This window comes from Apteryx mantelli, chromosome 11 (assembly GCF_036417845.1).
Source record: "Apteryx mantelli isolate bAptMan1 chromosome 11, bAptMan1.hap1, whole genome shotgun sequence".
In the NCBI taxonomy this organism is placed as follows: Eukaryota; Metazoa; Chordata; class Aves; order Apterygiformes; family Apterygidae; genus Apteryx; species Apteryx mantelli.
This window is the reverse complement of record NC_089988.1, coordinates 28851013-28874706: the sequence shown is the minus strand read 5'-3', so window position 1 is coordinate 28874706 and position 23694 is coordinate 28851013.

Here is a 23694-nt window from a genome sequence, read left to right as displayed (position 1 = left end):
CTAGCACTGGCCTAGCAGGCACTGAGCCACCACTGACCTCACAACCACAAACAGCACCCACGCACCTAGCACTGGCCTAGCAGGCACTGAGCCACCACTGACCTCACAACCACAAACAGCACCCACGCACCTAGGCACTGGCCTAGCAGGCACTGAGCCACCACTGACCTCACAACCAGCAAACAGCACCACGCACCTAGCACTGCCTACAGCCTAGCCCACTGCCCTACCACCCCCACCTAGCCCAGGCCACTGAGCCACCACTGACCTCACAACCACAAACAGCACCCACGCACCTAGCACTGGCCTAGCAGGCACTGAGCCACCACTGACCTCACAACCTCGAAAACAGCAGCCACGCACCTAGCACTGGCCTAGCAGGCACTGAGCCACCACTGACCTCACAACCACAAACAGCAGCCCACGCACCTAGCACTGGCCTAGCAGGCACTGAGCCACCACTGACCTCACAACCACAAACAGCAGCCACGCACCTAGCACTGGCCTAGCAGGCACTGAGCCACCACTGACCTCACAATTGAAAACAGCAGCCACGCACCTAGCCACTGGCCTAGCAGGCACTGAGCCACCACTGACCTCACAACCACAAACAGCAGCCACGCACCTAGCACTGGCCTAGCAGGCACTGAGCCACCACTGACCTCACAACTGAAAACAGCAGCCACGCACCTAGCACTGGCCTAGCAGGCACTGAGCCACCACTGACCTCACAACCACAAACAGCAGCCACGCACCTAGCACTGGCCTAGCAGGCACTGAGCCACCACTGACCCACCCACAACACCACCACCCCCAGCACACTGCCACCACCCCACAACCACAACAGCACCCACGCACCTAGCACTGGCCTAGCAGGCACTGAGCCACCACTGACCTCACAATTGAAAACAGCAGCCACGCACCTAGCACTGGCCTAGCAGGCACTGAGCCACCACTGACCTCACAACCAGCAAACAGCAGCCACGCACCTAGCACTGGCCTAGCAGGCACTGAGCCACCACTGACCTCACAACCACAAACAGCAGCCACGCACCTAGCACTGGCCTAGCAGGCACTGAGCCACCACTGACCTCACAACCACAAACAGCAGCCACGCACCTAGCACTGGCCTAGCAGGCACTGAGCCACCACTGACCTCACAACCCTTGAAAACAGCAGCCACGCACCTAGCACTGGCCTAGCAGGCACTGAGCCACCACTGACCTCACAACCACAAACAGCACCACGCACCTAGCACTGGCCTAGCAGGCACTGAGCCACCACTGACCTCACAACCACAACAGCACCACGCACCTAGCACTGGCCTAGCAGGCACTGAGCCACCACTGACCTCACAACCACAAACAGCACCCACGCACCTAGCACTGCCTAGCAAGGCACTGAGCCACCACTGACCTCACAACCACAAACAGCACCCACGCACCTAGCACTGGCCTAGCAGGCACTGAGCCACCACTGACCTCACAACCACAAACAGCACCCACGCACCTAGCACTGGCCTAGCAGGCACTGAGCCACCACTGACCTCACAACCACAAACAGCAGCCACGCACCTAGCACTGGCCTAGCAGGCACTGAGCCACCACTGACCTCACAACCACAAACAGCACCCACGCACCTAGCACTGGCCTAGCAGGCACTGAGCCACCACTGACCTCACAACCACAAACAGCACCCACGCACCTAGCACTGGCCTAGCAGGCACTGAGCCACCACTGACCTCACAACCACAAACAGCAGCCACACCACCTAGCACTAGCCTAGCAGGCACTGAGCCACACTGACCTCACATTGAAAACAGCAGCCACGCAACTAGCACTGGCCTAGCAGGCACTGAGCCACCACTGACCTCACAACCACAAACAGCACCCACGCACCTAGCACTGGCCTAGCAGGCACTGAGCCACCACTGACCTCACAACTGAAAACAGCACCACGCACCTAGCACTGGCCTAGCAGGCACTGAGCCACCACTGACCTCACAACCACAAACAGCAGCCACGCACCTACACTGGCCTAGCAGGCACTGAGCCACCACTGACCTCACAATTGAAAACAGCAGCCACGCACCTAGCACTGGCCTAGCAGGCACTGAGCCACCACTGACCTCACAACCACCAACAGCAGCCACGCACCTAGCACTGGCCTAGCAGGCACTGAGCCACCACTGACCTCACAACCACAAACAGCAGCCACGCACCTAGCACTGGCCTAGCAGGCACTGAGCCACCACTGACCTCACAACCACAAACAGCAGCCACGCACCTAGCACTGGCCTAGCAGGCACTGAGCCACCACTGACCTCACAACCACAAACAGCAGCCACGCACCTAGCACTGGCCTAGCAGGCACTGAGCCACCACTGACCTCACAACCACAAACAGCAGCCACGCACCTAGCACTGGCCTAGCAGGCACTGAGCCACCACTGACCTCACAACCACAAACAGCAGCCACGCACCTAGCACTGGCCTAGCAGGCACTGAGCCACCACTGACCTCACAACCACAAACAGCACCCACGCACCTAGCACTGGCCTAGCAGGCACTGAGCCACCACTGACCTCACAACCACAAACAGCAGCCACGCACCTAGCACTAGCCTAGCAGGCACTGAGCCACCACGTGACCTCACAACTGAAAACAGCAGCCACGCACCTAGCACTGGCCTAGCAGGCACTGAGCCACCACTGACCTCACAACCACAAACAGCAGCCACGCACCTAGCACTGGCCTAGCAGGCACTGAGCCACCACGGACCTCACAACCACAAACAGCAGCCCACGCACCTAGCACTGGCCTAGCAGGCACTGAGCCACCACTGACCTCACAACCACAAACAGCACCACGCACCTAGCACTGGCCTAGCAGGCACTGAGCCACCACTGACCTCACAACCACAAACAGCAGCCCACGCACCTAGCACTGGCCTAGCAGGCACTGAGCCACCACTGACCTCACAACCACAAACAGCAGCCACGCACCTAGCACTGGCCTAGCAGGCACTGAGCCACCACTGACCTCACAATTGAAAACAGCAGCCACGCACCTAGCACTGGCCTAGCAGGCACTGAGCCACCACTGACCTTCACAACCACAAACAGCAGCCACGCACCTAGCACTGGCCTAGCAGGCACTGAGCCACCACTGACCTCACAACCACAAACAGCACCCACGCACCTAGCACTGGCCTAGCAGGCACTGAGCCACCACTGACCTCACAATCTGAAAACAGCAGCCACGCACCTAGCACTGGCCTAGCAGGCACTGAGCCACCACTGACCTCACAACCACAAACAGCAGCCACGCACCTAGCACTGGCCTAGCAGGCACTGAGCCACCCACTGACCTCACAACCATGAAAACAGCAGCCACGCACCTAGCACTGGCCTAGCAGGCACTGAGCCACCACTGACCTCACAACCACAAACAGCAGCCACGCACCTAGCACTGGCCTAGCAGGCACTGAGCCACCACGGACCTCACAACCACAAACAGCACCCACGCACCTAGCACTGGCCTAGCAGGCACTGAGCCACCACTGACCTCACAATTGAAAACAGCAGCCACGCACCTAGCACTGGCCTAGCAGGCACTGAGCCACCACTGACCTCACAACCACCAACAGCAGCCACGCACCTAGCACTGGCCTAGCAGGCACTGAGCCACCACTGACCTCACAATTGAAAACAGCAGCCACGCACCTAGCACTGGCCTAGCAGGCACTGAGGCACATCTGACCTCACAACCACAAACAGCAGCCACGCACCTAGCACTGGCCTAGCAGGCACTGAGCCACCACTGACCTCACAACCACAAACAGCAGCCACGCACCTAGCACTGGCCTAGCAGGCACTGAGCCACCACTGACCTCACAACCACCAACAGCACCCACGCACCTAGCACTGGCCTAGCAGGCACTGAGCCACCACTGACCTCACAACCACAAACAGCAGCCACGCACCTAGCACTGGCCTAGCAGGCACTGAGCCACCACTGACCTCACAACCACAAACAGCACCCACGCACCTAGCACTGGCCTAGCAGGCACTGAGCCACCACTGACCTCACAACCACAAACAGCACCCACGCACCTCGCACTGGCCTAGCAGGCACTGAGCCACCACTGACCTCACAACCACAAACAGCAGCCACGCACCTAGCACTGGCCTAGCAGGCACTGAGCCACCACTGACCTCACAACCACAAACAGCAGCCACGCACCTAGCACTGGCCTAGCAGGCACTGAGCCACCACTGACCTCACAACCACAAACAGCACCCACGCACCTAGCACTGGCCTAGCAGGCACTGAGCCACCACTGACCTCACAATTGAAAACAGCAGCCACGCACCTAGCACTGGCCTAGCAGGCACTGAGCCACCACTGACCTCACAATTGAAAACAGCAGCCACGCACCTAGCACTGGCCTAGCAGGCACTGAGCCACCACGGACCTCACAACCACAAACAGCAGCCACGCACCTAGCACTGGCCTAGCAGGCACTGAGCCACCACTGACCTCACAACCACAAACAGCAGCCACGCACCTAGCACTGGCCTAGCAGGCACTGAGCCACCACTGACCTCACAATTGAAAACAGCAGCCACGCACCTAGCACTGGCCTAGCAGGCACTGAGCCACCACTGACCTCACAACCACAAACAGCACCCACGCACCTAGCACTGGCCTAGCAGGCACTGAGCCACCACTGACCTCACAACCACAAGCAGCACCCACGCACCTAGCACTGGCCTAGCAGGCACTGATCCACCACTGACCTCACAACCACAAACAGCACCCACGCACCTCGCACTGGCCTAGCAGGCACTGAGCCACCACTGACCTCACAACCACAAACAGCACCCACGCACCTCGCATTGGCCTAGCAGGCACTGAGCCACCACTGACCTCACAACCACAAACAGCAGCCACGCACCTAGCACTGGCCTAGCAGGCACTGAGCCACCACTGACCTCACAACCACAAACAGCAGCCACGCACCTAGCACTGGCCTAGCAGGCACTGAGCCACCACTGACCTCACAACCACAAACAGCACCCACGCACCTAGCACTGGCCTAGCAGGCACTGAGCCACCACTGACCTCACAATTGAAAACAGCAGCCACGCACCTAGCACTGGCCTAGCAGGCACTGAGCCACCACTGACCTCACAATTGAAAACAGCACCCATGCACCTAGCAGGCACTGAGCCACCACTGACCTCACAACCACAAACAGCACCCACGCACCTAGCACTGGCCTAGCAGGCACTGAGCCACCACTGACCTCACAATTGAAAACAGCACCCTTGCACCTAGCAGGCACTGAGCCACCACTGACCTCACAACCACAAACAGCACCCACGCACCTCGCACTGGCCTAGCAGGCACTGAGCCACCACTGACCTCACAATTGAAAACAGCAGCCACGCACCTAGCACTGGCCTAGCAGGCACTGAGCCACCACTGACCTCACAACCACAAACAGCAGCCACGCACCTAGCTCTGGTCTAGCAGGCACTGAGCCACCACTGACCTCACAACCACAAACAGCACCCACGCACCTAGCACTGGCCTAGCAGGCACTGAGCCACCACTGACCTCACAATTGAAAACAGCAGCCACGCACCTAGCACTGGCCTAGCAGGCACTGAGCCACCACTGACCTCACAACCGCAAACAGCAGCCACGCACCTAGCTCTGGTCTAGCAGGCACTGAGCCACCACTGACCTCACAACCACAAACAGCACCCACGCACCTAGCACTGGCCTAGCAGGCACTGAGCCACCACTCACCTCACAACCACAAACAGCAGCCACGCACCTAGCACTGGCCTAGCAGGCACTGAGCCACCACTGACCTCACAACCACCAACAGCAGCCACGCACCTAGCACTGGCCTAGCAGGCACTGAGCCACCACTGACCTCACAACCACAAAGAACAACCACGCACCTAGCACTGGCCTAGCAGGCACTGAGCCACCACTGACCTCACAACCACAAACAGCACCCACGCACCTAGCACTGGCCTAGCAGGCACTGAGCCACCACTGACCTCACAACCACAAACAGCACCCACGCACCTAGCACTGGCCTAGCAGGCACTGAGCCACCACTGACCTCACAACCACAAACAGCACCCACGCACCTAGCACTGGCCTAGCAGGCACTGAGCCACCACTGACCTCACAACCACAAACAGCAGCCACGCACCTAGCACTGGCCTAGCAGGCACTAAGCCACCACTGACCTCATAATTGAAAACAGCACCCACGCACCTAGCACTGGCCTAGCAGGCACTGAGCCACCACTGACCTCACAACCACAAACAGCAGCCACGCACCTAGCACTGGCCTAGCAGGCACTGAGCCACCACTGACCTCACAACCACAAACAGCACCCACGCACCTAGCACTGGCCTAGCAGGCACTGAGCCACCACTGACCTCACAACCACAAACAGCACCCACGCACCTAGCACTGGCCTAGCAGGCACTGAGCCACCACTGACCTCACAACCACAAACAGCAGCCACGCACCTAGCACTGGCCTAGCAGGCACTAAGCCACCACTGACCTCACAATTGAAAACAGCAGCCACGCACCTAGCACTGGCCTAGCAGGCACGGAGCCACGACTGACCTCACAATTGAAAACAGCAGCCACGCACCTAGCACTAGCCTAGCAGGCACTGAGCCACCACTGACCTCACAAGCACCAACAGCACCCACGCAACTAGCAATGGCCTAGCAGGCACTGAGCCACCACTCACCTCACAACCACAAACAGCAGCCACGCACCTAACGCTGGCCTAGCAGGCACTGAGCCACCCCTGACCTCACAACTGAAAACAGCAGCCACGCACCTAGCACTAGCCTAGCAGGCACTGAGCCACCACTGACCTCACAACCACAAGCAGCACCCACGCAACTAGCACTGGCCTAGCAGGCACTGAGCCACCACTGACCTCACAATTGAAAACAGCAGCCACGCACCTAGCACTGGCCTAGCAGGCACTGAGACACCACTGACCTCACAACCACAAACAGCACCCACGCACCTAGCACTGGCCTAGCAGGCACTGAGCCACCACTGACCTCACAATTGAAAACAGCAGCCACGCACCTAGCACTGGCCTAGCAGGCACTGAGCCACCACTGACCTCACAACCACAAACAGCACCCACGCACCTAGCACTGGCCTAGCAGGCACTGAGCCACCACTGACCTCACAACCACCAACAGCAGCCACGCACCTAGCACTGGCCTAGCAGGCACTGAGCCACCACTGACCTCACAACCACAAACAGCACCCACGCACCTAGCACTGCCCTAGCAGGCACTGAGCCACCACTGACCTCACAACCACCAACAGCAGCCACGCACCTAGCACTGGCCTAGCAGGCACTGAGCCACCACTGACCTCACAACCACAAACAGCACCCACGCACCTAGCACTGGCCTAGCAGGCACTGAGCCACCACTGACCTCACAATTGAAAACAGCAGCCACGCACCTAGCACTGGCCTAGCAGGCACTGAGCCACCACTGACCTCACAACCACAAACAGCACCCACGCACCTAGCACTGGCCTAGCAGGCACTGAGCCACCACGGACCTCACAACCACAAACAGCACCCACGCACCTAGCACTGGCCTAGCAGGCACTGAGCCACCACTGACCTCACAATTGAAAACAGCACCCACGCACCTAGCACTGGCCTAGCAGGCACTGAGCCATCACTGATCTCACAAACAAAAACAGCAGCCACGCACCTAGCACTGGCCTAGCAGGCACTGAGCCACCACTGACCTCACAACCACAAACAGCACCCACGCACCTAGCACTGGCCTAGCAGGCACTGAGCCACCACTGACCTCACAATTGAAAACAGCAGCCACACCCCTAGCACTGGCCTAGCAGGCACTGAGCCACCACTGACCTCACAGCCACCAACAGCAGCCACGCACCTAGCACTGGCCTAGCAGGCACTGAGCCACCACTGACCTCACAACTGAAAACAGCAGCCACGCACCTAGCACTGGCCTAGCAGGCACTGAGCCACCACTGACCTCACAACCACAAACAGCAGCCACGCACCTACCACTGGCCTAGCAGGCACTGAGCCACCACTGACCTCACAATTGAAAACAGCACCCATGCACCTAGCACTGGCCTAGCAGGCACTGAGACACCACTGACCTCACAACCACAAACAGCACCCACGCACCTCGCACTGGCCTAGCAGGCACTGAGCCACCACTGACCTCACAACCACAAACAGCACCCACGCACCTAGCACTGGCCTAGCAGGCACTGAGCCACCACTGACCTCACAACCACAAACAGCACCCACGCACCTAGCACTGGCCTAGCAGGCACTGAGCCACCACTGACCTCACAACCACAAACAGCACCCACGCACCTAGCACTGGCCTAGCAGGCACTGAGCCACCACTGACCTCACAACCACAAACAGCACCCACGCACCTAGCACTAGCCTAGCAGGCACTGAGCCACCACTGACCTCAAAAGCACCAACAGCACCCACGCAACTAGCAATGGCCTAGCAGGCACTGAGCCACCACTGACCTCACAACCACAAACAGCAGCCACGCACCTAACACTGGCCTAGCAGGCACTGAGCCACCCCTGACCTCACAACTGAAAACAGCAGCCACACACCTAGCACTAGCCTAGCAGGCACTGAGCCACCACTGACCTCACAACCACAAACAGCACCCACGCACCTAGCACTGGCCTAGCAGGCACTGAGCCACCACTGACCTCACAACCACAAACAGCACCCACGCACCTAGCACTGGCCTAGCAGGTACTAAGCCACCACTGACCTCACAATTGAAAACAGCAGCCACGCACCTAGCACTGGCCTAGCAGGCACTGAGCCACCACTGACCTCACAACCACCAACAGCAGCCACGCACCTAGCACTGGCCTAGCAGGCACTGAGCCACCACTGACCTCACAAGCACAAACAGCAGCCACGCACCTAGCACTGGCCTAGCAGGCACTGAGCCACCACTGACCTCACAACCACAAACAGCACCCACGCACCTAGCACTGGCCTAGCAGGCACTGAGCCACCACTGACCTCACAACCACAAACAGCACCCACGCACCTAGCACTAGCCTAGCAGGCACTGAGCCACCACTGACCTCAAAAGCACCAACAGCACCCACGCAACTAGCAATGGCCTAGCAGGCACTGAGCCACCACTGACCTCACAACCACAAACAGCAGCCACGCACCTAACACTGGCCTAGCAGGCACTGAGCCACCCCTGACCTCACAACTGAAAACAGCAGCCACACACCTAGCACTAGCCTAGCAGGCACTGAGCCACCACTGACCTCACAACCACAAGCAGCACCCACGCAACTAGCACTGGCCTAGCAGGCACTGAGTCACAAGTGAACTCACAACCACAAACAGCACCCACGCACCTAGCACTGGCCTAGCAGGCACTGAGCCACCACTGACCTCACAACCACAAACAGCAGCCACGCACCTAGCACTGGCCTAGCAGGCACTGAGCCACCACTGACCTCACAACCACAAACAGCACCCACGCACCTCGCACTGGCCTAGCAGGCACTGAGCCACCACTGACCTCACAACCACAAACAGCACCCACGCACCTAGCACTGGCCTAGCAGGCACTGAGCCACCACTGACCTCACAATTGAAAACAGCACCCACGCACCTAGCAATGACCTAGCAGGCACTGAGCCACCACTGACCTCACAACCACAAACAGCAGCCACGCACCTAGCACTGGCCTAGCAGGCACTGAGCCACCACTGACCTCACAACCACAAACAGCAGCCACGCACCTACCACTGGCCTAGCAGGCACTGAGCCACCACTGACCTCACAACCACAAACAGCAGCCACGCACCTACCACTGGCCTAGCAGGCACTGAGCCACCACTGACCTCACAACCACAAACAGCACCCACACACCTAGCACTGGCCTAGCAGGCACTGAGCCACCACTGACCTCACAACCACAAACAGCAGCCACGCACCTAGCACTGGCCTAGCAGGCACTGAGCCACCACTGACCTCACAATTGAAAAGAGCACCCACGCACCTAGCACTAGCCTAGCAGGCACTGAGCCACCACTGACCTCACAACCACAAACAGCAGCCACGCACCTACCACTGGCCTAGCAGGCACTGAGCCACCACTGACCTCACAACCACAAACAGCAGCCACGCACCTAGCACTGGCCTAGCAGGCACTGAGCCACCACTGACCTCACAACCACAAACAGCAGCCACGCACCTAGCACTGGCCTAGCAGGCACTGAGCCACCACTGACCTCACAATTGAAAACAGCAGCCACGCACCTAGCACTGGCCTAGCAGGCACTGAGCCACCACTGACCTCACAATTGAAAACAGCAGCCACGCACCTAGCACTGGCCTAGCAGGCACTGAGCCACCACTGACCTCACAATTGAAAAGAGCACCCACGCACCTAGCACTAGCCTAGCAGGCACTGAGCCACCACTGACCTCACAACCACAAACAGCAGCCACGCACCTACCACTGGCCTAGCAGGCACTGAGCCACCACTGACCTCACAACCACAAACAGCAGCCACGCACCTAGCACTGGCCTAGCAGGCACTGAGCCACCACGGACCTCACAACCACAAACAGCACCCACGCACCTAGCACTGGCCTAGCAGGCACTGAGCCACCACTGACCTCACAACCACAAACAGCACCCACGCACCTAGCACTGGCCTAGCAGGCACTGAGCCACCACTGACCTCACAACCACCAACAGCAGCCACGCACCTAGCACTGGCCTAGCAGGCACTGAGCCACCACTGACCTCACAACCACAAACAGCACCCACACACCTCGCACTGGCCTAGCAGGCACTGAGCCACCACTGACCTCACAACCACCAACAGCACCCACGCACCTAGCACTGGCCTAGCAGGCACTGAGCCACCACTGACCTCACAATTGAAAACAGCAGCCACGCACCTAGCACTGGCCTAGCAGGCACTGAGCCACCACTGACCTCACAACCACAAACAGCACCCACGCACCTAGCACTGGCCTAGCAGGCACTGAGCCACCACGGACCTCACAACCACAAACAGCACCCACGCACCTCGCACTGGCCTAGCAGGCACTGAGCCACCACTGACCTCACAACCACAAACAGCACCCACGCACCTAGCACTGGCCTAGCAGGCACTGAGCCACCACTGACCTCATAATTGAAAACAGCACCCACGCACCTAGCACTGGCCTAGCAGGCACTGAGCCACCACTGACCTCACAACCACAAACAGCAGCCACGCACCTAGCACTGGCCTAGCAGGCACTGAGCCACCACTGACCTCACAACCACAAACAGCACCCACGCACCTAGCACTGGCCTAGCAGGCACTGAGCCACCACTGACCTCACAACCACAAACAGCACCCACGCACCTAGCACTGGCCTAGCAGGCACTGAGCCACCACTGACCTCACAACCACAAACAGCAGCCACGCACCTAGCACTGGCCTAGCAGGCACTAAGCCACCACTGACCTCACAATTGAAAACAGCAGCCACGCACCTAGCACTGGCCTAGCAGGCACGGAGCCACGACTGACCTCACAATTGAAAACAGCACCCACGCACCTAGCACTAGCCTAGCAGGCACTGAGCCACCACTGACCTCACAAGCACCAACAGCACCCACGCAACTAGCAATGGCCTAGCAGGCACTATCCACCACTGACCTCACAATTGAAAACAGCAGCCACGCACCTAGCACTGGCCTAGCAGGCACTGAGCCACCACTGACCTCACAACCACAAACAGCACCCACGCACCTAGCACTGGCCTAGCAGGCACGGAGCCACCACTGACCTCACAATTGAAAACAGCAGCCACGCACCTAGCACTAGCCTAGCAGGCACTGAGCCACCACTGACCTCACAAGCACCAACAGCACCCACGCAACTAGCAATGGCCAAGCAGGCACTGAGCCACCACTGACCTCACAACCACAAACAGCAGCCACGCACCTAACACTGGCCTAGCAGGCACTGAGCCACCACTGACCTCACAACTGAAAACAGCAGCCACGCACCTAGCACTAGCCTAGCAGGCACTGAGCCACCACTGACCTCACAACCACAAGCAGCACCCACGCAACTAGCACTGGCCTAGCAGGCACTGAGCCACCACTGACCTCACAATTGAAAACAGCAGCCACGCACCTAGCACTGGCCTAGCAGGCACTGAGACACCACTGACCTCACAACCACAAACAGCACCCACGCACCTAGCACTGGCCTAGCAGGCACTGAGCCACCACTGACCTCACAATTGAAAACAGCAGCCACGCACCTAGCACTGGCCTAGCAGGCACTGAGCCACCACTGACCTCACAACCACAAACAGCACCCACGCACCTAGCACTGGCCTAGCAGGCACTGAGCCACCACTGACCTCACAACCACCAACAGCAGCCACGCACCTAGCACTGGCCTAGCAGGCACTGAGCCACCACTGACCTCACAACCACAAACAGCACCCACGCACCTAGCACTGCCCTAGCAGGCACTGAGCCACCACTGACCTCACAACCACCAACAGCAGCCACGCACCTAGCACTGGCCTAGCAGGCACTGAGCCACCACTGACCTCACAACCACAAACAGCACCCACGCACCTAGCACTGGCCTAGCAGGCACTGAGCCACCACTGACCTCACAATTGAAAACAGCAGCCACGCACCTAGCACTGGCCTAGCAGGCACTGAGCCACCACTGACCTCACAACCACAAACAGCACCCACGCACCTAGCACTGGCCTAGCAGGCACTGAGCCACCACGGACCTCACAACCACAAACAGCACCCACGCACCTAGCACTGGCCTAGCAGGCACTGAGCCACCACTGACCTCACAATTGAAAACAGCACCCACGCACCTAGCACTGGCCTAGCAGGCACTGAGCCACCACTGACCTCACAACCACAAACAGCACCCACGCACCTAGCACTGGCCTAGCAGGCACTGAGCCACCACTGACCTCACAACCACAAACAGCACCCACGCACCTAGCACTGGCCTAGCAGGCACTGAGCCACCACTGACCTCACAACCACAAACAGCAGCCACGCACCTACCACTGGCCTAGCAGGCACTGAGCCACCACTGACCTCACAATTGAAAACAGCACCCATGCACCTAGCACTGGCCTAGCAGGCACTGAGACACCACTGACCTCACAACCACAAACAGCACCCACGCACCTCGCACTGGCCTAGCAGGCACTGAGCCACCACTGACCTCACAACCACAAACAGCACCCACGCACCTAGCACTGGCCTAGCAGGCACTGAGCCACCACTGACCTCACAACCACAAACAGCACCCACGCACCTAGCACTGGCCTAGCAGGCACTGAGCCACCACTGACCTCACAACCACAAACAGCACCCACGCACCTAGCACTAGCCTAGCAGGCACTGAGCCACCACTGACCTCAAAAGCACCAACAGCACCCACGCAACTAGCAATGGCCTAGCAGGCACTGAGCCACCACTGACCTCACAACCACAAACAGCAGCCACGCACCTAACACTGGCCTAGCAGGCACTGAGCCACCCCTGACCTCACAACTGAAAACAGCAGCCACACACCTAGCACTAGCCTAGCAGGCACTGAGCCACCACTGACCTCACAACCACAAGCAGCACCCACGCAACTAGCACTGGCCTAGCAGGCACTGAGTCACAAGTGAACTCACAACCACAAACAGCACCCACGCACCTAGCACTGGCCTAGCAGGCACTGAGCCACCACTGACCTCACAACCACAAACAGCAGCCACGCACCTAGCACTGGCCTAGCAGGCACTGAGCCACCACTGACCTCACAACCACAAACAGCACCCACGCACCTAGCACTGGCCTAGCAGGCACTGAGCCACCACTGACCTCACAACCACAAACAGCACCCACGCACCTCGCACTGGCCTAGCAGGCACTGAGCCACCACTGACCTCACAACCACAAACAGCACCCACGCACCTAGCACTGGCCTAGCAGGTACTAAGCCACCACTGACCTCACAATTGAAAACAGCAGCCACGCACCTAGCACTGGCCTAGCAGGCACTGAGCCACCACTGACCTCACAGCCACCAACAGCACCCACGCACCTAGCACTGGCCTAGCAGGCACTGAGCCACCACTGACCTCACAAGCACAAACAGCAGCCACGCACCTAGCACTGGCCTAGCAGGCACTGAGCCACCACTGACCTCACAACCACCAACAGCAGCCACGCACCTAGCACTGGCCTAGCAGGCACTGAGCCACCACTGACCTCACAACCACAAACAGCACCCACGCACCTAGCACTGGCCTAGCAGGCACTGAGCCACCACTGACCTCACAACCACAAACAGCAGCCACGCACCTAGCACTGGCCTAGCAGGCACTGAGCCACCACTGACCTCACAACCACAAACAGCACCCACGCACCTAGCACTGGCCTAGCAGGCACTGAGCCACCACTGACCTCACAACCACAAACAGCACCCACGCACCTAGCACTAGCCTAGCAGGCACTGAGCCACCACTGACCTCAAAAGCACCAACAGCACCCACGCAACTAGCAATGGCCTAGCAGGCACTGAGCCACCACTGACCTCACAACTACAAACAGCAGCCACGCACCTAACACTGGCCTAGCAGGCACTGAGCCACCCCTGACCTCACAACTGAAAACAGCAGCCACACACCTAGCACTAGCCTAGCAGGCACTGAGCCACCACTGACCTCACAACCACAGGCAGCACCCACGCAACTAGCACTGGCCTAGCAGGCACTGAGTCACAAGTGAACTCACAACCACAAACAGCAGCCACGCACCTAGCACTGGCCTAGCAGGCACTGAGCCACCACTGACCTCACAACCACAAACAGCAGCCACGCACCTAGCACTGGCCTAGCAGGCACTGAGCCACCACTGACCTCACAATTGAAAACAGCACCCACGCACCTAGCACTAGCCTAGCAGGCACTGAGCCACCACTGACCTCACAACCACAAACAGCACCCACGCACCTACCACTGGCCTAGCAGGCACTGAGCCACCACTGACCTCACAACCACAAACAGCAGCCACGCACCTAGCACTGGCCTAGCAGGCACTGAGCCACCACTGACCTCACAACCACAAACAGCAGCCACGCACCTAGCAATGACATAGCAGGCACTGAGCCACCACTGACCTCACAACCACAAACAGCAGCCACGCACCTAGCACTGGCCTAGCAGGCACTGAGCCACCACTGACCTCACAACCACAAACAGCACCCACGCACCTACCACTGGCCTAGCAGGCACTGAGCCACCACTGACCTCACAACCACAAACAGCAGCCACGCACCTACCACTGGCCTAGCAGGCACTGAGCCACCACTGACCTCACAACCACAAACAGCACCCACACACCTAGCACTGGCCTAGCAGGCACTGAGCCACCACTGACCTCACAACCACAAACAGCAGCCACGCACCTAGCACTGGCCTAGCAGGCACTGAGCCACCACTGACCTCACAATTGAAAAGAGCACCCACGCACCTAGCACTAGCCTAGCAGGCACTGAGCCACCACTGACCTCACAACCACAAACAGCACCCACGCACCTAGCACTGGCCTAGCAGGCACTGAGCCACCACTGACCTCACAACCACAAACAGCACCCACGCACCTAGCACTGGCCTAGCAGGCACTGAGCCACCACTGACCTCACAACCACCAACAGCAGCCACGCACCTAGCACTGGCCTAGCAGGCACTGAGCCACCACTGACCTCACAACCACAAACAGCACCCACACACCTCGCACTGGCCTAGCAGGCACTGAGCCACCACTGACCTCACAACCACCAACAGCACCCACGCACCTAGCACTGGCCTAGCAGGCACTGAGCCACCACTGACCTCACAATTGAAAACAGCAGCCACGCACCTAGCACTGGCCTAGCAGGCACTGAGCCACCACTGACCTCACAACCACAAACAGCACCCACGCACCTAGCACTGGCCTAGCAGGCACTGAGCCACCACGGACCTCACAACCACAAACAGCACCCACGCACCTCGCACTGGCCTAGCAGGCACTGAGCCACCACTGACCTCACAACCACAAACAGCACCCACGCACCTAGCACTGGCCTAGCAGGCACTGAGCCACCACTGACCTCACAATTGAAAACAGCACCCATGCACCTAGCACTGGCCTAGCAGGCACTGAGACACCACTGACCTCACAACCACAAACAGCACCCACGCACCTCGCACTGGCCTAGCAGGCACTGAGCCACCACTGACCTCACAACCACAAACAGCACCCACGCACCTAGCACTGGCCTAGCAGGCACTGAGCCACCACTGACCTCACAACCACAAACAGCACCCACGCACCTAGCACTGGCCTAGCAGGCACTGAGCCACCACTGACCTCACAACCACAAACAGCACCCACGCACCTAGCACTAGCCTAGCAGGCACTGAGCCACCACTGACCTCACAACTGAAAACAGCAGCCACACACCTAGCACTAGCCTAGCAGGCACTGTGCCACCACTGACCTCACAACCACAAGCAGCACCCACGCAACTAGCACTGGCCTAGCAGGCACTGAGTCACAAGTGAACTCACAATTGAAAAGAGCAGCCACGCACCTAGCACTGGCCTAGCAGGCACTGAGCCACCACTGACCTCACAACCACAAACAGCAGCCACGCACCTAGCACTGGCCTAGCAGGCACTGAGCCACCACTGACCTCACAACCACAAACAGCACCCACGCACCTCACACTGGCCTAGCAGGCACTGAGCCACCACTGACCTCACAACCACAAACAGCACCCACGCACCTAGCACTGGCCTAGCAGGCACTGAGCCACCACTGACCTCACAACCACAAACAGCACCCACGCACCTAGCACTGGCCTAGCAGGTACTAAGCCACCACTGACCTCACAATTGAAAACAGCAGCCACGCACCTAGCACTGGCCTAGCAGGCACTGAGCCACCACTGACCTCACAGCCACCAACAGCACCCACGCACCTAGCACTGGCCTAGCAGGCACTGAGCCACCACTGACCTCACAACCACAAACAGCAGCCACGCACCTAGCACTGGCCTAGCAGGCACTGAGCCACCACTGACCTCACAACCACAAACAGCAGCCACGCACCTACCACTGGCCTAGCAGGCACTGAGCCACCACTGACCTCACAACCACAAACAGCACCCACGCACCTAGCACTGGCCTAGCAGGTACTAAGCCACCACTGACCTCACAATTGAAAACAGCAGCCACGCACCTAGCACTGGCCTAGCAGGCACTGAGCCACCACTGACCTCACAGCCACCAACAGCACCCACGCACCTAGCACTGGCCTAGCAGGCACTGAGCCACCACTGACCTCACAAGCACAAACAGCAGCCACGCACCTAGCACTGGCCTAGCAGGCACTGAGCCACCACTGACCTCACAACCACAAACAGCAGCCACGCACCTACCACTGGCCTAGCAGGCACTGAGCCACCACTGACCTCACAACCACAAACAGCACCCACACACCTAGCACTGGCCTAGCAGGCACTGAGCCACCACTGACCTCACAACCACAAACAGCACCCACGCACCTAGCACTGGCCTAGCAGGCACTGAGCCACCACTGACCTCACAACCACAAACAGCAGCCACGCACCTAGCACTGGCCTAGCAGGCACTGAGCCACCACTGACCTCACAACCACAAACAGCACCCACGCACCTAGCACTAGCCTAGCAGGCACTGAGCCACCACTGACCTCAAAAGCACCAACAGCACCCACGCAACTAGCAATGGCCTAGCAGGCACTGAGCCACCACTGACCTCACAACCACAAACAGCAGCCACGCACCTAACACTGGCCTAGCAGGCACTGAGCCACCCCTGACCTCACAACTGAAAACAGCAGCCACACACCTAGCACTAGCCTAGCAGGCACTGAGCCACCACTGACCTCACAACCACAAGCAGCACCCACGCAACTAGCACTGGCCTAGCAGGCACTGAGTCACAAGTGAACTCACAACCACAAACAGCACCCACGCACCTAGCACTGGCCTAGCAGGCACTGAGCCACCACTGACCTCACAACCACAAACAGCACCCACGCACCTAGCACTGGCCTAGCAGGCACTGAGCCACCACTGACCTCACAACCACAAACAGCACCCACGCACCTCGCACTGGCCTAGCAGGCACTGAGCCACCACTGACCTCACAACCACAAACAGCACCCACGCACCTAGCACTGGCCTAGCAGGCACTGAGCCACCACTGACCTCACAGCCACAAACAGCACCCACGCACTTAGCACTGGCCTAGCAGGCACTGAGCCACCACTGACCTCACAACCACAAACAGCAGCCACGCACCTAGCACTGGCCTAGCAGGCACTGAGCCACCACTGACCTCACAACCACAAACAGCACCCACGCACCTAGCACTGGCCTAGCAGGTACTAAGCCACCACTGACCTCACAATTGAAAACAGCAGCCACGCACCTAGCACTGGCCTAGCAGGCACTGAGCCACCACTGACCTCACAACCACAAACAGCACCCACACACCTAGCACTGGCCTAGCAGGCACTGAGCCACCACTGACCTCACAACCACAAACAGCAGCCACGCACCTAGCACTGGCCTAGCAGGCACTGAGCCACCACTGACCTCACAATTGAAAAGAGCACCCACGCACCTAGCACTAGCCTAGCAGGCACTGAGCCACCACTGACCTCACAACCACAAACAGCAGCCACGCACCTACCACTGGCCTAGCAGGCACTGAGCCACCACTGACCTCACAACCACAAACAGCAGCCACGCACCTAGCACTGGCCTAGCAGGCACTGAGCCACCACTGACCTCACAACCACAAACAGCAGCCACGCACCTAGCACTGGCCTAGCAGGCACTGAGCCACCACTGACCTCACAATTGAAAACAGCAGCCACGCACCTAGCACTGGCCTAGCAGGCACTGAGCCACCACTGACCTCACAACCACAAAGAACACCCACGCACCTAGCACTGGCCTAGCAGGCACTGAGGCACATGCGACCTCACAATTGAAAACAGCAGCCACGCACCTAGCACTGGCCTAGCAGGCACTGAGCCACCACTGACCTCACAACCACAAACAGCAGCCACGCACCTAGCACTGGCCTAGCAGGCACTGAGCCACCACGGACCTCACAACCACAAACAGCACCCACGCACCTAGCACTGGCCTAGCAGGCACTGAGCCACCACTGACCTCACAACCACAAACAGCAGCCACGCACCTAGCACTGGCCTAGCAGGCACTGAGCCACCACTGACCTCACAACCACCAACAGCAGCCACGCACCTAGCACTGGCCTAGCAGGCACTGAGCCACCACTGACCTCACAACCACAAACAGCACCCACACACCTAGCACTGGCCTAGCAGGCACTGAGCCACCACTGACCTCACAACCACCAACAGCACCCACGCACCTAGCACTGGCCTAGCAGGCACTGAGCCACCACGGACCTCACAACCACAAACAGCACCCACGCACCTAGCACTGGCCTAGCAGGCACTGAGCCACCACTGACCTCACAATTGAAAACAGCAGCCACGCACCTAGCACTGGCCTAGCAGGCACTGAGCCACCACTGACCTCACAACCACTAACAGCACCCACGCACCTAGCACTGGCCTAGCAGGCACTGAGCCACCACTGACCTCACAACCACAAACAGCAGCCACGCACCTAGCACTGGCCTAGCAGGCACTGAGCCACCACTGACCTCACAACCACAAACAGCACCCACGCACCTAGCACTGGCCTAGCAGGCACTGAGCCACCACTGACCTCACAACCACAAACAGCAGCCACGCACCTAGCACTGGCCTAGCAGGCACTGAGCCACCACTGACCTCACAACCACAAACAGCACCCACGCACCTAGCACTGGCCTAGCAGGCACTGAGCCACCACTGACCTCACAACCACAAACAGCAGCCACGCACCTAGCACTGGCCTAGCAGGCACTGAGCCACCACTGACCTCACAACCACCAACAGCAGCCACGCACCTAGCACTGGCCTAGCAGGCACTGAGCCACCACTGACCTCACAACCACAAACAGCACCCACACACCTCGCACTGGCCTAGCAGGCACTGAGCCACCACTGACCTCACAACCACCAACAGCACCCACGCACCTAGCACTGGCCTAGCAGGCACTGAGCCACCACTGACCTCACAATTGAAAACAGCAGCCACGCACCTAGCACTGGCCTAGCAGGCACTGAGCCACCACTGACCTCACAACCACAAACAGCACCCACGCACCTAGCACTGGCCTAGCAGGCACTGAGCCACCACTGACCTCACAACCACAAACAGCACCCACGCACCTAGCACTGGCCTAGCAGGCACTGAGCCACCACTGACCTCACAACCACAAACAGCACCCACGCACCTAGCACTAGCCTAGCAGGCACTGAGCCACCCCTGACCTCACAACTGAAAACAGCAGCCACACACCTAGCACTAGCCTAGCAGGCACTGAGCCACCACTGACCTCACAACCACAAGCAGCACCCACGCAACTAGCACTGGCCTAGCAGGCACTGAGTCACAAGTGAACTCACAACCACAAACAGCACCCACGCACCTAGCACTGGCCTAGCAGGCACTGAGCCACCACTGACCTCACAACCACAAACAGCAGCCACGCACCTAGCACTGGCCTAGCAGGCACTGAGCCACCACTGACCTCACAACCACAAACAGCACCCACGCACCTCACACTGGCCTAGCAGGCACTGAGCCACCACTGACCTCACAACCACAAACAGCACCCACGCACCTAGCACTGGCCTAGCAGGCACTGAGCCACCACTGACCTCACAACCACTAACAGCACCCACGCACCTAGCACTGGCCTAGCAGGCACTGAGCCACCACTGACCTCACAACCACAAACAGCACCCACGCACCTAGCACTGGCCTAGCAGGCACTGAGCCACCACTGACCTCACAATTGAAAACAGCAGCCACGCACCTAGCACTGGCCTAGCAGGCACTGAGCCACCACTGACCTCACAACCACAAACAGCAGCCACGCACCTAGCACTGGCCTAGCAGGCACTGAGCCACCACGGACCTCACAACCACAAACAGCACCCACGCACCTAGCACTGGCCTAGCAGGCACTGAGCCACCACTGACCTCACAACCACAAACAGCACCCACGCACCTAGCACTGGCCTAGCAGGCACTGAGCCACCACTGACCTCACAACCACAAACAGCAGCCACGCACCTAGCACTGGCCTAGCAGGCACTGAGCCACCACTGACCTCACAACCACAAACAGCACCCACACACCTCGCACTGGCCTAGCAGGCACTGAGCCACCACTGACCTCACAACCACCAACAGCACCCACGCACCTAGCACTGGCCTAGCAGGCACTGAGCCACCACTGACCTCACAATTGAAAACAGCAGCCACGCACCTAGCACTGGCCTAGCAGGCACTGAGCCACCACTGACCTCACAACCACAAACAGCACCCACGCACCTAGCACTGGCCTAGCAGGCACTGAGCCACCACGGACCTCACAACCACAAACAGCACCCACGCACCTAGCACTGGCCTAGCAGGCACTGAGCCACCACTGACCTCACAGCCACAAACAGCACCCACGCACCTAGCACTGGCCTAGCAGGCACTGAGCCACCACTCACCTCACAATTGAAAACAGCACCCACGCACCTAGCACTGGCCTAGCAGGCACTGAGCCACCACTGACCTCACAACCACAAACAGCACCCACGCACCTAGCACTGGCCTAGCAGGCACTGAGCCACCACTGACCTCACAACCACAAACAGCACCCACGCACCTAGCACTGGCCTAGCAGGCACTGAGCCACCACTGACCTCACAACCACAAACAGCAGCCACGCACCTACCACTGGCCTAGCAGGCACTGAGCCACCACTGACCTCACAATTGAAAACAGCACCCATGCACCTAGCACTGGCCTAGCAGGCACTGAGACACCACTGACCTCACAACCACAAACAGCACCCACGCACCTCGCACTGGCCTAGCAGGCACTGAGCCACCACTGACCTCACAACCACAAACAGCACCCACGCACCTAGCACTGGCCTAGCAGGCACTGAGCCACCACTGACCTCACAACCACAAACAGCACCCACGCACCTAGCACTGGCCTAGCAGGCACTGAGCCACCACTGACCTCACAACCACAAACAGCACCCACGCACCTAGCACTAGCCTAGCAGGCACTGAGCCACCCCTGACCTCACAACTGAAAACAGCAGCCACACACCTAGCACTAGCCTAGCAGGCACTGAGCCACCACTGACCTCACAACCACAAGCAGCACCCACGCAACTAGCACTGGCCTAGCAGGCACTGAGTCACAAGTGAACTCACAACCACAAACAGCACCCACGCACCTAGCACTGGCCTAGCAGGCACTGAGCCACCACTGACCTCACAACCACAAACAGCACCCACGCACCTAGCACTGGCCTAGCAGGCACTGAGCCACCACTGACCTCACAACCACAAACAGCACCCACGCACCTCACACTGGCCTAGCAGGCACTGAGCCACCACTGACCTCACAACCACAAACAGCACCCACGCACCTAGCACTGGCCTAGCAGGCACTGAGCCACCACTGACCTCACAACCACAAACAGCACCCACGCACCTAGCACTGGCCTAGCAGGTACTAAGCCACCACTGACCTCACAATTGAAAACAGCAGCCACGCACCTAGCACTGGCCTAGCAGGCACTGAGCCACCACTGACCTCACAGCCACCAACAGCACCCACGCACCTAGCACTGGCCTAGCAGGCACTGAGCCACCACTGACCTCACAACCACAAACAGCAGCCACGCACCTAGCACTGGCCTAGCAGGCACTGAGCCACCACTGACCTCACAACCACAAACAGCAGCCACGCACCTAGCACTGGCCTAGCAGGCACTGAGCCACCACTGACCTCACAACCACAAACAGCAGCCACGCACCTAGCACTGGCCTAGCAGGCACTGAGCCACCACTGACCTCACAATTGAAAAGAGCAGCCACGCACCTAGCACTGGCCTAGCAGGCACTGAGACACCACTGACCTCACAATTGAAAACAGCACCCATGCACCTAGCAGGCACTGAGCCACCACTGACCTCACAACCACAAACAGCACCCACGCACCTAGCACTGGCCTAGCAGGCACTGAGCCACCACTGACCTCACAATTGAAAACAGCACCCTTGCACCTAGCAGGCACTGAGCCACCACTGACCTCACAACCACAAACAGCACCCACGCACCTCGCACTGGCCTAGCAGGCACTGAGCCACCACTGACCTCACAATTGAAAACAGCAGCCACGCACCTAGCACTGGCCTAGCAGGCACTGAGCCACCACGGACCTCACAACCACAAACAGCACCCACGCACCTAGCACTGGCCTAGCAGGCACTGAGCCACCACTGACCTCACAACCACAAACAGCAGCCAC